The sequence below is a fragment of the Mesoplodon mirus genome (genome assembly GCF_964341445.2).
Source record: "Mesoplodon mirus genome assembly, chromosome: 2".
Taxonomy (NCBI): Eukaryota; Metazoa; Chordata; class Mammalia; order Artiodactyla; family Ziphiidae; genus Mesoplodon; species Mesoplodon mirus.
In genome coordinates this window covers 161,550,004-161,567,111 of record NC_138977.1, presented here as the reverse complement: position 1 = coordinate 161,567,111, position 17,108 = coordinate 161,550,004, and the positions used below count along the sequence as shown (strand labels likewise).

Genomic DNA, 17,108 nt, shown 5'->3' with positions numbered 1-17,108 from the left:
GATTGAGTCACTCCTGAAACACAGCTGACTCTGGGGAGGATTAGGAAACCCTAAAACATCTCACTTTCTCATCTAAGATAAGGCATTACTCAAAGAAAACTATAGGGTAAAGTTCTGGGGTAGAATTATCAAAACACAGCTATACTTCTTCCAGAGAAGGCAGCACAGGAGGAACTGTCCAATCACAAAAGGTGAGAATTGGTATGAGATTGTTGTCTGGAGGCCAGGAGAACTGTTTGAGTATCAAAGAATACCACCAAACAAAAATTTTGCTAGTTTTACACTCAACCCATGTGGACCATCCTTCAACAGGATGGCAGTCGGGTACACATTCTAGGTGATCTCGTTCCTCTAAATGTTTTCAGTCACAGTAACAAAACCAATGCAGAAATGAAACTCACAGACCAAGGAAGGTTGTCACATAAACGTACTACTACATTAGGATACTAGTCCTATACCAAGGAAGAGAGCGCACTGCCAGGGCATCAACTTTCAATTACTGAAAAGCCAATTCTTAGAGCTCAGGGGTTATGAACCTTGGGGACAGACTTGTGTGATCCAGACCCATGATAAATACTACCCTGTAATCAACAACCAGTGACCATGTCTAGAAATATATTGGAGCTAAACTCTCTTCCAGGGCATCAAAAAAGTGAAAAACCTCACCTGGACTTTCACAAATACTCTTGGATGGAAAGGAGCTCTTCTGAAACAACAAGAACAAGAGGTTCAAGCAGACAAGTGTTAAAGGATGGCCAAGACTGTGTCCAGCAGGGCTGGCAGGATGACAACCACACCCCAAAATAAAACCTGGGTGAGCAGTCAAAGCAAAATAGTTATGGGAGGCTTCATCTTGGTCAGTCAGCACAGTCATCAGTCCAAGTCTGCCCGCAGGTGAGACAATGCAGGCAGTGCAGCAGCAGAAGGGTTTCAAACCCATCTCACACGTCCTTCTGATTCAGTCCTAGGAGGTTAAATGGAAAGCAGCAACTCCTAGTACAGTCTTCACTAGAATGCTTGGAGCTGCAGGAGGAAGTGCAATGTCACAGTGTGGAATAGACTCTTCCCTCCACAGACGAGTAATATTTGCCCATATTCAAGTGACTGACATTTCTTAGAAGCTCAAGGAGTGCGGACAAGATTCACTAACAAAAAGGATATCATTGATCATAAACAAATACTCCTAAGTGAATAGGAATATAATGAAGTGTATTCCTGGAAGGAGAAGAGGGTGTCCATAGAGCTAAGTGTACACCATTAGAAATGTAGTCACTGATATATGAAAAGACAACCCACAGAATGGGAGAAAATATTTGCAAATGAAACAACTGAAAAAGGATTGATCTCCAAAATGTACAAGCAGCTCATGCAGCTCAATATCAAAAAAAAACAAAAAACCCAATCCAAAAATGGGCAGAAGACCTAAATAGACATTTCTCCAAAGAAGATATAGAGCTTGCCAACAAATACATGAAAGAATGCTCAACATCATTAATCATTAGAGAAATGCAAATCAAAACTACAATGAGATATCATCTCACACCGGTCAGAATGGCCATCATCAAAAAATCTACAAACAAAATTGCTGGAGAGGGTGTGGAGAAAAGGGAACCCTCTTGCACTGTTGTTGGGAATGTAAATTGATACAGCCACTATGGAGAACAGTATGGAGGTAACTTAAAAAACTAAAAATAGAACTACCATATGACCCAGGAACCCACTACTGGGCATACACCCTGAGAAAACCATAATTCAAAAAGAGTCATGTACCACAATGTTCATTGCAGCTCTATTTACAATAGCCAGGACATGGAAGCAACCTAAATGTCCATCGACAGATGAATGGATAAAGAAGATGTGGCACATATATATAATGGAATATTACTCAGCCATAAAAAGAAACAAAATTGAGATATTTGTAGTGAGGTGGATGGACCTAGAGTCTGTCATACAGAGTGAAGTAAGTCAGAAAGAGAAAAACAAATACTGTATGCTAACACATATCTATGGAATCTAAAAAAAAAAAGAGGTTCTGAAGAACCTAGGGGCAGGACAGGAATAAAGACGCAGCCGTAGATAATGCACTTGAGGACATGGGGAGGGGGAAGGGTAAACTGGGACGAAGTGAAAGAGTGGCATGGACATATATACACTACCAAATGTAAAACAGATAGCTAGTGGGAAGCAGCCGCATAGCAGAGGGATATCAGTTCCGTGCTTTGTTACCACCTAGGGAGGTGGGATAGGGAGGGTGGGAGGGAGACGCAAGAGGGAGGAGGTATGGGGGTATATGTATACGTATAGTTGATTCACTTTGTTATAAAGCAGAAGCTAACACACCATTGTAAAGCAACTATACTCCAATAAAGATGTTTTAAAAAAAGAATGTATATACATATGTATAACTGAATCACTTTGCTGTAGAGCAGAAATTAACACAACATTGTAAATCAACTATACTTCATAAAAAACTTTAAAAAATAAATAAAAATTATTTTGTTTACTAAATAAAAAAATAAGAATGTAATGAATTTTATACTATTAGAAAAGTAGTAACTGACATTAAAATATTCACACATGAATGGAAACCTTAAACTTCAGCAATCAATCCACTGAAATGTAGAAAGGAAATCTATGGAAGAAATCTACAGTATCAATTTTTAGAAAACATTACATTCAAGTCAGATTGAATTTTAGATAACAGTGATACATTCTTGGAGGGAAAAGAAATATATTTGGAAAGAAAAGAAAATTACCCATAGAAGTAGAATGAAAGCAAATGAATCACCAGTAATCAGAATTCTAAGGTATTTGATTCTGGCAGACAACTGAGAGGCAAGATGGGGACAATTCTGAATGAGAAGAGGAATCTATAAGGAATCTCTTCTCAGTAGATGAAAAAGACACCATCACAAGAAGGTGAATGTCAGATATAAGCAATGGAACTGGAATAGACTTGCTGTACTAGGACTAGTCTGTACTTTTCCTGCTTAGTGGAAACATTTCCATTCTTCTGGAATAGGTGGATATGTCTGCAGAGGCTGGTGTACTGTGACATCCTATAGAATTTTTGTTTAACACAGTACAGCAGTGAGATATTTTACTTTAAAGGAGACATTACGTCTAAAATTTAAGATTTACAGGAAAGAAGCAAGGCAAATCTCCCTACCTTTCTCGGCACACCTAGAGCCTTCTCTCCTGCTGTGGCTATTCTCAGGCTAACTCAGAGCCACTATCCACTCCACCTTGTGGCCAGTGGCTGACGACGATCCATCCTGGGTCCTATGAGAATGAGTGTTCCGTAGGGACAGACAGATACATTCAATGACAGGTCCCTGATCTGCTATTAAGGACAATCTTCTACCTCTGGAACTGTCTTCTCCCTTCGAATGTAATTTATGGGAGAGTAGATCTTTGCTGGGATGTCTTAGTCAAATGGACATCTCTCAGAAAACCCACCAGCAGGAATGTTCAAGACACACTCCTCTACTTTTGCTCCACCATTGCTATAAGGGATCACACATATTGCCTGGTCAGTAAGGAGGACATTGGATGAGAGAGGTGAGACCATTAAAGGAATAAAATCTTCATAATGGAGGTCAACAATTAGATGAAGAAAATTCAAATGTTAAGAAAGAAACAGAGAAAATTAAAAGAAATATTTCAAGAATACTCTGAAAAATAAAGGGCATGAGTATTCAACACCAAGGGAAAAAAATACTTCCAATTTGTGTTGCTATGAAATTTTAGAATACCAAGAATAAGAGAAAAGTTAATGCCAAAATAAGGGAAAAGACCACATGAAACATACTTTCAATCTTCAGACAATAGTACAGAAAGATGGCTAGGACCATGCCAAAAAGACTCTAAGGCTATATCCTCCTAAAAAAATAACCCCCTGAGATTTTTACCCTCTAAAGAACATTGTTGAGCATGTAAAAAACATATCCACTGAGATGCTGGCAATGGTAAATGATTCTTTACTCAAAGCAGTAACAAGGAAAATTGACTTTTGAAATGCTTTTCTCCACCAAGGTTTCCTGAGACAGATCTGAAGTTCTGCAGGTAACTGAGCATCAAGAGAGGGAAGTCTTGGGCTTCCCTGGTGGCTCAGTGGTTGAGAGTCCGCCTGCCGATGCAGGGGACACGGGTTCGTGCCCTGGTCCGGGAAGATCCCACATGCCGCGGAGCGGCTGGGCCCGTGAGCCATGGCTACTGAGCCTGCGCGTCCGGAGCCTGTGCTCCTCAATGGGAGAAGCCACAGCAGTGAGAGGCCCGCGTACTGCAAAAAAAATAAAATAAAATAATAATAATAATAATAATCAGCTGTTGTGAGAGCTGAAAAGGAATATATCCAGTGTTGCATTCCTCATCTAGTCAATCTTGATTCACACTGGACCACTCAGAATCACAAAAACCTGAAAACTATTTTCTCTTCTGAAACATTAGTCAAGAAGAACCACAGGACTGGGCTTATTGGTGGAACAATTTCTGATGGAAAACACCCATTCTTGAGAAGGCAGTACAAGGGGAAATTGCCCCATCAAGAAAAATAAGCAGGGCGTCCCTGGTGGCGCAGTGGTTGAGAATCTGCCTGCCAATGAACGGCACACGGGTTCCAGCCTTGGTCTGGGAAGATCCCACATGCCGCGGAGCAATTAGGCCCGTGAGCCACAATTACTGAGCCTGCTCATCTGGAGCCTGTGCTCCGCAACAAGAGAGGCCGCGATAGTGAGAGGTCCGCTCACCGTGATGAAGAGTGGCCCCCCCTTGCTGCAACTAGAGAAAGCCCTTGCACAGAAACGAAGACCCAACACAGCCAAAAATAAATAAAAAATAAAGGAATTCCCTTAAAAAAAAAAAAAGAAAAAGAAGCAGTGTCTGTGGGCCCTGGGGAAGGCAGGCATCTGCCACATGACTTGTCTGGGGGCCATGAGGCTGCATTGTTCCTGCCTCACAGGAAAGGGTCAGGCAAGCATTTTCCCTAAGTGGATAAATCCTTCAATTCATCTTCAGTCAATTCACCCTGATAAGAAATGTCAGGGCTGGTTCCATTAAGAGGACACAGGTGTGTCACAACTGCCTGGCAACCTAAGATGACCAGGGCAGAGGGGGAAATGCTATCTTTCCAGAGGTATGATCTACCAGGGGCTTAGCCCTGCACACAGTGTGGACATTGCCGACCCCTGAGCCTCAACCCTTCACCACCCTGCAGAGAGCCCATGGCACAGAGTAAGACCGAGATCTGGACTCACACGTGTGGTACAGGGAGGTCACCTGAGTGACCCAGGCTCACAGTAAATCCTGCCCTGGTCATCAGTATCCCTGTGGGCAAAATGGACTGCTCTCTCCCCCAGAACAGACAGGTGGTAAGAAACCCCACCTGGACCATCTGAACCATCTAAATACTCTGGCTTGGAGATGACTCTCGTATAGGCACCAAAGACTAGGAGTTTCTGGAAGACATGGGTCAATGAAGGACCTAGGCTTTGACCCCCATCATTCCAGCCCCTGCTGGGCAAACACCACATAGCTGAGGGAGAAGCCAGAGCCCAGCACACTTGGCCGAAGCTTCCTCTAGAAGCAGCACAGGGTCTGGTCCATCCAGGCCTAGGCCTGCCAGGGACTGCCAGCAGGAGAAGGAGTTCAACACATCTCCTTTTTCCTTCTCATGCAATCTTAGGAGTTTTAAGTGGGGGAGTGTGGGAAGGCAACGTGACCAGACTAGGTTCACTAGAATTAATGGGAGCTGAGGAAGGTAGACTGTCAGGAGAGAAGAAATTCTTCTCATTAAAAAAGCATCAATTGTTCCAATTCAAATGAGATGTAGACATTTCTTAGAATCTCAAAACTGAAAATACTTAAGAAAACTAAATATTAATGAAATAAAGATTTTAGATCACATTCCCCCCTGAACGGTAGAGGTATATAGCAATGAAATGCAAGAGTTGATGTATAAAAGTATTTACATGAATGTGGAAATCTAGACCTGCTGATCTCCATCACATGCCAACAAGGAAATCAGTTCTCGAATATTTACAATATGTATCTTAGAATGATTCATAATTTGTAAGGGAGATCTGCAATGAGGTAGATTTAGTTGTACATCCTTAGTATACTCTCATCTGTTTGTGGAAGAGAATGAGTCACCCTTGAATACAATGAAATTTTGTAAATTTGGGGCATCCTAAGATATTAAATACAGGCAGACATTGTGGGAGGCTGAGATGGGAACAAAGCTAAATGGGATCTAAGGAGGTATAAAAAGGATTTCCCAGGGCTTCCCTGGTGGCGCAGTGGTTGACAGTCCGCCTGCCGATGCAGGGGACACGGGTTCATGCCCCGGTCCAGGAAAATCCCACATGCCGCGGAGCGGCTTGGCCCGTGAGCCATGGCCACTGAGCCTGCGCATCCGGAGCCTGTGCTCCGCAACGGGAGAGGCCACAGCGGTGAGAGGCCCGCGTACCGCAAAAAAAAAAAAAAAAAAAAAAAGATTTCCCAGAAGAGGGAAAAGTCTCCATCGCAGGAAGATAAAACAGGGAGCACCTTGCTGTAAGCAGCCCTGAACTAGTCCCTCTTCTGCTAAAAGGGAAATCCAGGAGGTTGGCATCCCCTGGAAGGATTGGGCTGCCCAGTGCCACACCCTGACCCTCTCTGTCCCCTTGTTTTCATACAGAATCACATCTCAGAAGCGCAGGGGAACAGATGGCTCGGGGAAGGGAGTAACTGCAAAGAACACGGCAGATAGTGGGTAAATGGCCAGACTCTTGACCCCAGGAGGCACAATTATGAGAAGCATTCCACATGGCACCTCGCGGGTTCCAAGTGGGGTTGAGTACCAGTCACCTGTATAGGTGACCAACTTAATAACAACCCCTTCAGAGCCTACTACCTTCAGCTGGTCTCAGGTTTCCCCCTCCTCTGGGATTCCTGGGGATCACTTCCAAATAAACTACCATAAAGTTGATAACAGCACGCCCCAAGGTTGTTAACATCCTAATCCTGGGAACCTGGAAACACATTATGTTACATGGCAAGAGGGAGTTAGTCAGAAGAGGAAATTAATTTTGCTAATCAGCTGACCTTAAACCAAGGAAATTATCCTGGATTATGCACCATGGGCCCAATGTATTCACAAGAGTGAAATAAGGTGAGTGAGAGTCAGATTTCAATATTCACTGCCAACTCTGAAGTTGAAAGAGGGTCAAGAATCTGAAGATGAAAGAAGAGGCCGCAAGCCAGCAACTTCTGGGGGCCTCTAGAAAGCGGATAAGGCAGGGAAACAAACTGTCCCCTGCCACCACCAAAAAAGATGCAAACCTGCCAATACCTTGACTTTACCCAAGAGAGGCCCGTGTCAAACTCTTGATCTTCAGAATTCTAAGATAAAATTTGTCTTCACTTAGGCCCCTAACCCAGTGGTCATTTAGTTACACAAGCAATAGGAAGTTAATACAGTGCCTGTCCAACATTGGTATTTCAGGTTCTATGTTCAAAGGAATCCGTACTAGCTCACTAAAGTTTATTTCAAATATTTGAAAGCCTCATAGCAACATATCTTCCTAGCATCCCAACCTACAAATGAAGGTATGAAGAGTGTTCAATTTGAGTCTTTCAAGGCATTTATACCTATGCATTTGACATTTAAATTATTAAAACTTATATACAATAAATATCAAATATTCAGTATTTCTATGAAAGGAACTAAATACACAATTGAAACCCTCCCCAAAAGAATTATGTGGGCCCAGATAACTTCCTTGTAGGATTCTACTACCAGTTCATCTAGAAACACACCACTCATGTAACAAATTATTCACAAGAATAGAAAAAGACAAATTCCTCTAAAGGGCTCTCTTCCCTGACAACTAAGTACATTGTCTAATACTTCTGGTCTATTTCTCTACTTCCCCCACAAAGAGAATGAGAGAGGACTTGCCTTTCAGAGTGAACCACAAGGTACCTGCTTCACAGGAGCTATGAATCATCAGAGCTTCCAGAAGAGGTGATAAGTTTCTTACTGTGCCCTGAAAAACAGCCCTGAGTCTTCGCTGTCCTCTCCTAGGGCAGCCGTGGTCCAGGCTCCCTAACTACCTCCTCAAAGACACCTTGAAATCACAACCAAAAAGTGGAAGCCCCGGAAAGCAAAACTGGCAGCTGTTTGCCCATCATGGAAGGTACCACCAGCTCACACTTAGAATCCTGGGCTGTCTGGCTGTGGGGCAAACACTGGGGTGATAGGATCAACTCCGAAACCTGCTCCTTGGAACACTGAAGCCTTCCTGCCCAGAGAAGGTGCTAGTGGTAACCAAGATCAGTACTGTCCCAGACTTTTTGGGACACATTTCAGTTGGTACCAAAGACATCAAAGAAAGGCAGAAGTTTCCACTCTGTGCTTCCTGTATTCAGACCTTCACTTCCTCTGGGTGAATTCCCCAAATGCAGCACCCACGTGACCACTCTCAGAAAATGCCAGAGCTGATTTAAGTCTGTCACCTCCAAGAATGACCTCTGCCCCTCACAAGGTGAGCTGTGCCTAGGAGAGTCCATGATCTGCTCCACAATCCAGGGGTCACATAAGGATGGGGGTCATGGACCACCCTGCTAAAACTGACAAGACAGCTGTTCCTTGTCCAAACATAGAAGAGTTTGGCTCCAGGACTGTCCACATGCAGTTGCTTCCCCAGACCAGAGAGAATAAAGGTCAGAGGTGGGTTGGGGGCAGGATGACAGTGCAGGCAGCCTGTGACAAGTGGACTTCATATTTCAGTCTCTGGAACTAGGCTGCTGAGTAGTTTGCAAGGTCCAGGTTAAGCAATGATCCTGCACAAGTGTGGCACCTTGATGAAAATACTAAAGTGAAACTTGAAGTGCCTCTCACTGCAGAGCTGCTCACTGGGCTGGGCAGTGACTTTCAGGATTCCAAAGGATGCTCCCGTCACGTGACTCCAAGCATCCACCCACCCCTTGGGAGGTTCTAGCATGTGTTGCCATGGCTTAGTGAATGAGGGCATTCTTCAGATCCACAGGACTGTCATGACTTATATGTAGTATGGTATTGGAGCTGTAATATCTCAACTCTTCTGAAGGGAGATGCTTGCTTTTAAGTATTTTAAGTGACTGCTGACCACTGGGGCCTCCAAAGAACCGTCTGGAAATGATTAATGTCCAAGCTAGAAAAACTCTCAGAGGAGAATGTTCTTAGATGATGATGGGACAGATTTACACCTCTCACCTGGAGTTGCTGCCTCTTTCACCAGATAAAGCAGGACTCAGGAATCTTCTTTGACAGCATCTGGTTACCATGCAATTCCTCCCTGGGTAGCAGCTTATGCTCTGGAGCTGGGTTCTCTGAGGGCTATTGTTGAGGCAGCTGCAGTGCTCTTGGTGGTGCTGACCAGCTGCTGCTGACCCATCATTTCCCTGCATAGAGCCCACACTGCAGGACCGTCTGCAAATAGAACCCCGAATATACAACTCAGCATCCTCCATGCAAGTCAGGCGGAAACTCAATAGTTCTCTTGACTATATGCAAGAGAAGGGCATTTGATTGGACTTAAGGTGAAGTGCACAGTGAAAGATGCTCAAGGCCCCCTACTTTGGCAAAGCCTAGTTCTGTATAAAATTCTTATACATTGGATGAGATTGGTAATTCTTGTGGCCATAAAAGCAGCATTTGAGCCCCATCAGGAAAGATATCAAGACTGGACACTAAGCTGGGAATATCAGGTCAGATTTAGCGCTCAGCCCAGGAATCAGAGCCCCATGTGCCATGCCCATAAGAAGGTCCTCCTCAGTGTACCAAGGTATGCAATTCCGAGAGCCACACACAGGGGTTGCACTCGTGTTCTGGGTCAGGAGAGTCCAGGGGACCAAGCTCAATGAGCTCAACTACATTGTGCAGATAAGGGCTGAGAGGCAATTACCCCAGAGGACCCATCAGTCAGACCCGAAAGTCTCACACATTTCTGAGCATCAAGAGAGGAAAGACTTGAGTCTGGATTTGAGGGAAACAGCATTTTAATAATCCCTTGGGTTGTCGCTGTCCTGAATGATTATATAAGGAAAGCAGAAACAAGTTAATATGACAGTGCTTTCGTTTTGAACCCTCACATGTCCCTGCCAAGATTTAAGATAAATGCTCAAGAGCTTCTCACATTTGAGTTGTAGGGTCCCCTCCATGGCACTGGGCAGGGGGCCTGCTGTGCATTGGGCAGCTCATCTGATCCTCTGGGTTAGAGAGAACTTTGTGAGAGTTGCAGGTGGTCAGTTGCTTGGAAAGTAATTTATAACTATCAGCATAAAGTATCATCCTTATTAGTTTGCAGATTTTGATCCAAATTCACTTGTAAATCACGGTTGCTTTATCCTCACTGGACCTAGGAATACATGTCAGGTTCTTGGCTACTGTGAGAACAAAAAATGGGAAAGAAATGAAATATCTTTCATTTCTGTGTTTCTGATCTAGTCACTCCTGAAACATACCAGATGCCTCCAGGATCAGAAAACCTTTAACAAAAAAATCTCTCCTGAAATAATGCAAGCTGCTACTACTCAAGAGAGGTACAACTGATTTTCAGATGGAGGCACTTTAATGAGGAACCCATCTGCTCATCTAGAAAACACTACAAGACAAAAATGCCTGCTCATTAAGTTGCGTGGGCACCTAGCACCATCACATGGCACATAACTTCTGGTGGCCAATAGGCTACAGAATCTGTTTCTGCACAAGAACATCAAGCAATGAGCATTCCTAGCTTGACATTCACTCAGCAGTCCCTCAACCCACTCACTGCATTAAAGAATGTCAGAGCCAGGGTTCCATAGGGGGCACATACCTGTACCAAGTCCTCCAGGCGATTGGATTGCAGCTTCACCTGAGATTAGCTGAGGGGCTGGAGAACAGCCTGATCCATTGGGAGAAAACTCAGACTCAAATCAATGGGTTCCTGACTTCAGGCCTTCACCACAAAGGGAAGAAAACCAAACACCCTGAGTCTGAGAGCCAGAGGTGTGGGAGTTAACACTGATGACACAACCACACACCCAGGTTAGGTTCTGCCAAGGACTGCAAGCAAGAGAAGGGACTTAAGAACATGTTTTTCTCTTCCCTGATTCAGCCATGAGTGTTTTCAGAGGCTAATCACAAACTTGAAAGACTGGAAGGAGATATTCATAGGGTACTTTGAAAAGCTCCAGAATATTTCTGGGACTTCAGAAGGCCACACACAGGTACATGGCTGTGCACATACCCAGGAAAGACCTAATAAAGCCCTAATCTCCTACTTCTTGCCAACCTTGAGACTCTCACAGTAGAGAGTAAAGGTTAAGGTAGAGTTACAACTGCCAGATAATTAAAGGTGTGTCTCACATACACAGCACTTCATCCACAACTGGAAGACTTATTGGTCCAAAACGTTTAAGGAACTAGCTGTTTTAATTGTTAAGTGATTAAGGTAACTGAGCAGAGAGTTCAGTGGCTTACCAATTAAGCCACTGAATTATGACCTTGCAGAATTACTCAGAAAAGTCACTAAACAATCAGCAACAACAAAGCCTGGATTAGAGGAATCTAATCTCCAGAGTTGCCAGTAATGTCCATAGTTGCCCATTTTAAATATCCAATTTAACAACAAATTGAGGCATGCCAAAAAACAAAACAAACAGGCCCATACACCGGGAAAAATTCAAATCAGTAGACACTGTCCCTGAGGAAACTTAGATGTTCTACTTACTGTAAAAGAAACTTAAATCACCTATTTTAAATACATTCAAAAAGTAAAGGAAATCATATGTAAAACTGAAGTATGAGAACAATGTCTCATCAAGTAGAAAATATCAATAGAAGTTTTTAAAGAATCATATGGAAATTCTGGAGTTGAAAGATGCAAAAACAAGTTCACTTGAAAAGCTCAATTGCAGATTCATTCTTCCACCAGCCCATATCTACTAACTTGGAGATGAGTTGATTGAGATTAGTCTGAACAGAAAGAAACTAACAGAGCCTCAGACATCTGTGAATATCAGCATCAAGCATACCAACATGAACATAATGGTAGTCCAAGAAGGAGAGGATAGAGAGAAAAGAGCAGAAAAAATATTCGAAGAAATGGCTGTAAACCTCCCAAACTGATCAAACCTTTGACACATCCAAGAAGCTCAATGAACTCCAAAGTAGGATAAACTCACAACTAGACACATCACAGGCCAACTGCTGAAAGAACATTGAAAGTATCAAGAGAAAAGCAGCTCATCACATACAAAGGAGCCTCAATAAGATTAATGGCTGATTTCTCAGACACCATGGAGACCAGAAGGCATTAGAAGCTCATTGAAAATGTTGAAGGAAAATGACTTTCATGAATTCCTTACCCAATGACACTATCCTTCAAACATAAATTAATACACTTCCAGATGAACAAAAGCTGAAGTGACAATCCCTTCTCTTGTCCCACTTTCCCATCCTTGACTAGACCAGTTGTGTTACAAAACAGGGTAATTCTAGAGCCCACATTTTCCCAATAATGGCTTCTTTTCAGACTCACAGCATGGGATAACTTAGCTCTCAAATTGATCATCCCCTCAATCTCTAGTTTATTCTTTCACAGAAAGGAATGCCAGAGAAACTGAGAGGAATGAACATGAACTCAAGCAGGCTGGACTGTCTCTGCTGACCATTCCTGCAGGAGAGGAGGCATAGTTATTCTCCTCTCAAGAGAGGTGCTAGTTGTGGTAGACAACGTGGTGTGGAAAACTGTTTCATTTGCACGCCCCTTCCTTATGATCCTTTCAAGTAAGAGAGAGACACTTAAGCACTTTGGCACTTGCTCTAAGTAGTCAGACATCTGAGTCAATACACAAGAAGAGATTCGGTTTTAGTTGACTCTATTTAGAGTGCCTGCACTTGGTCCTGATGCAATCGAAGTGAAAAAAAAAGGGACGTTTTTCTGTCCAGGCAAATTGAAAAAACAGGATTACAGTGAGCAAGACTGAGGGTCATTTGTAGAAAAGCTTCATAACTAAAAAGTTCTTTTGGATGTGGCTCCTCTCTTGTATGGGACCATCAAGTTCCTCCTTGCTCAAAGTCTGACTGCTTCGTGTAGTTGGACTGCTCACTCCCATAGAGCAGATGAAGAAATAACAGGGCAAACCCAACAAAGCACCTCCCTGTTTGGAAATCCTCAGTGGAATTTGGTCATTAAACATATTTGAGTCTCAGAGGAGTGCACACGCACAGAGCTGCTTCCACTGACCCCCAGACCTGTGAGGACTAGAACAAAGAGTTCCCGTTGTAGACCCCTGAGGTTTGGGTGCTGGCTGACAAGATTCTCTCACAGACAGCTTTTGAGTCATTCAGCACTGCTGCATGGAGTTGTGGTTCATCTTCAAGTACTAGTTTCTCCCTGGAAGGATGGGTTTAAAGGAAGTCAGGTGGGCACCCAAAACAAACAACTCCTGGACAAGACAGCCTGGCACAGAAGCCCTCTGGACTTTACTGCCAAACTTCATATTCTCTAGAAACCAGGTGGGAGCCTACAGCATTCTTTCACCTATGTATCCAGGATGGAATTGGCAGCTAAACAGACAAGTTTTACACAGAAATGGATTCTTCTGAAAAACATGACCATTTTAGTTTTTCATTTTGTACATCCACTTAAAGTATTTATTCTGGGAATAAACGAGGATTATTGGTCATATAACACTGACTATCAAGCTTTGTTTTTCATGTAAATAGTTACCTGTTGTTTTAGTTACTTAGAAGACTGGTGGATTTCCCAAGATGACATCCAGGATGGTAAGGTTTTTCCTCAATAAAGTAGGAGGCTTTCACTTGAAAATGCTACTCTGAGGATCTACTATTGGATAAGTGATAGGTTCCACTAGGCATTTTCGCTGGTTTTCTTTCTATGAGAGAAAAAAAGAAATAAACTTGCTGAAAAATGCATCACTTTGTAGAAACAAAGGATTACACTTGAATACAAGTGAGCTGTCTAACTTGACCCTCCCCAGGGACTCTACAGCCAGGGTTGAATTCATGAGCACGGTCCTGGAATACAAAGGCAGATGAGATAACTCTTCTCTCCCCACCAACATACACAACCTGGAGCAGTGATAGGCTGAGAAGTGTCTGTAGATGTACCCTCAAGTTTTGAGATTCTACCAGAAGATTATGACCAGCTGCAACTTCCCATGAGAGGCAGGAGGAGATAGCAAAACTCTCAGCATAAGGTAATAAAATTTCCATAGTAAATAGTGCAGTGCAGCTGATTCTGTTAATTTTGTTAATACCACACAACATTTGGTTGTGAACTTAGTTTTACCTTTGGGCAAGACAAGAGAGTAAGACACATTCCAGAGTAGAACAAAGAACACCTGGGATGCAGTAACTAGGCCACACTCCAGTGTCAGCCAAATGATTGAGAAAGGTGGAGTTGACCATATCTGACTTCAAGAGAAAACTCTCCTTCTGGTAAATGTCTTTCCCTATTGTTCCTAGAAGATTCCTGTATGTATTATGGGTCACCCTACCCTTGAAGGGCCCCACCCTGTTATCAAGGTTTTCCCTCCTTTCCTCCCAAGTATTTGGTATAATTAACATGCAATATTATTTTCAGATGTACAGCATAATAATTCAATATTCGTATGTATTGTGAAATGATCACAGTAAGTCTAGTTAACACCGGTCACTATATATAGTTACAGAATTTTTTTCTTGTGATAACTTTACAGTTTACTCTTAGCAACTTTCAAATATGTAATAAAGTATGAAGTATAGTTGCCATGCTGTACATTACATCCTCACATCTTATTTGATAACTGGAAGTTTGTACCTTTTGTCTTTCTTCAGCCATTCTGCCTATACCATACCTCGCCTTTAGCAAAACACCCATCTGTTTTTTTAAGATTTCAGATATAAGTGAGATCATATGGTATTTTTGTTGCCCAAATTGTAGTTCCCAGGGCTCCAAATAAAACTCTCTGTTTTTTGCAGACTTGAATCTGATTGTTAGAAGCAGGAACCAAAGTGACTCACTTCTACCTCCAGAGCAGCCCCAAATGGGAATAATTCCCCTATAAGAGTCCCTTGGACTCTGTCATTTCTTTGTGATTTGGGTCATGACTTACTCATGGTCCCAGACTCCCATTTTGGCAGAGGTACTAAATGCCTTTACTTGGGTATCCTCTGTTGCAGGCTTTATCTGGAAAGGGAATCCTTCATTGTGGTAAGTACTCCCTTATGGGGAGTTTGGTTTCTAAGGGCACTGCCAAAGGGCAACTGCTGTGCAGAAGTCACTCATCTTAGGTTTAAAACCTACAGGCCCTCCTCTTGTAAATTTGTTGCTTTGGATTTAAATCACCTATGACAACTTGAAACTGTTTGCCCACTTTCGGCTCATTTGAGACTTTTAAATGAGTTTATTTGCATGTTCAATTGGAGAAAAGGTTTAGAACAGGACAAAAAGAATGCAAATCATATTTCAACTGGTATTTTCAGGCCTCCAAACATAATAGTGAATCCACTATTGCTTCTCTCAGAGAAACCAACTCGCAATGATCTCAAAGGATTTCCAAATTGGAAAAATCCTCTGAGGCTTCTGAGAGCTCTCTCTCCTTGGCTTCCTCTGCTTCTTCCTTTTCCTCTCAGTGTCCATCACAAGGCTCTCCTCCTTGCTGTCCATCTGTCTCTGAACTTTTTATAACACTGAGATTGACCCCCCCCTACAGAAGGCTAGTCATATTGCCCTCCTGTAATGACAGCCCCTTTTAAAGCCAGGTCCAGTGAGGATGGCCCCAAAACAATCACATACACCCCTTGGACTAAGGCAGAATTATATGCTAAGGACTTCCCAATGTTGAAGAGGATTCCATTGAGTTTGCCAGACAATTTGGCCTCCTCCCTGAAACATATCAGCCTGGCTATTCAGATTTATATCATTAGACAGAACCTCACACACAAGCAGATATATTAAAGAACGGATGGAATATGTTGATTGGAAAGATCTTACTGGTGATATTTCTAGAGTAGGCACAGGGGGACAAGCAGATGTTCAAACGTTGGCTAATAATCTCCACAAATTCCCATTCTATTTCTTAGTCATAATGACTGGCATGTTATTCAAAAATGCATCAACAGCCTGATGAAAGAGTCTATGATCATTACAGCGATTTTGAAAAAATTTTCAAATTTCTGACACTAAGGACCTGACAGATAATGCTGCCAGTTTATTTAACACTGTCAATTTATTTAACTCTAACATTACAGCAGGATTACAAGATGAATTCCTATCTTGATTTCCACTCAGTTTTCCCTCAAACCACTGACCACACTAAGGAATGTCAGAGTCCAGGTTCCATAAAGAGGACAAGCCGTGACAAGTTCTCCAGGCAACCTGGTTTGCAGCTCCAGGTTCAGCTGAGAGTCTGGAGAACAGCCTGACACATTGGGAGAAAACTCAGACTCACATCAATGTGTTCCTGACTTCAGCCCTTCAGCACACCAAAGGGAAGAAACCCAAACACCCTGAGTCTGAGAGCCAGAGGTGTGGGAGGTGACCCTGATGAGCCAGGCCAAAATAAACATTGTGCATGTAATCAACATCCATTGGGTCTTGCCTGGGGTAAGAGATACAAAAACACTCTTCCATAGAAGCAAGAAGGTCAAAAACCTCACCTGGATGATCTCAAGTACTCTGGGAAGAGAAGGAACTTTGAGATCAAAGGATCAGGATTGTCAGGATGATAAGAATGAAAGGAGGACCTAGGCTTACCCAGTAGGGGCTTGGATGATGAGGGTCCCAACCTGCCCCTCCCTCACCCATATGCATACATCCCTGTAGGCAAAAGTCCAATTAAAATTATTTGAAACATTACCGTTAGAGAGTCAGGAGAGAATCAGGTTCAACCACACTCCTGGATTAGATTCTGCCAAGGACCGCAAGCAGAAGAGGGTTTTAAGAACATGTTGCTCTTTTCTCACTGATTCAACCCTGTTTTCAGTGGGAAGAAAGCACACAAGAAACCAGGTATCACTACAGAGGATGAGAGTTGAAAGAGTTGGAAGAATGTTAGAAGAATTACACTCTTCCCACCAAAAAAAGCAGAAAATG

The 17,108-nt window shown here is 42.9% G+C and overlaps 1 long non-coding RNA gene across 1 annotated transcript in view; it reads right to left on the bottom strand.

Annotated features, from left to right (window-relative positions):
• Window positions 1–9,241: 9,241 nt before the first annotated feature.
• The window catches only part of LOC309792452, a 50,820-nt gene continuing 42,953 nt past the window's right edge, over window positions 9,242–17,108 (bottom strand). Inside the window, exons 2-3 of the long non-coding RNA XR_014291719.1 lie at window positions 13,740–13,905; window positions 9,242–9,451 (exon numbers count right to left, since the gene is read on the bottom strand). This is a non-coding gene — a long non-coding RNA (uncharacterized lncRNA). The remainder of the gene's footprint in view (window positions 9,452–13,739; window positions 13,906–17,108) is intronic.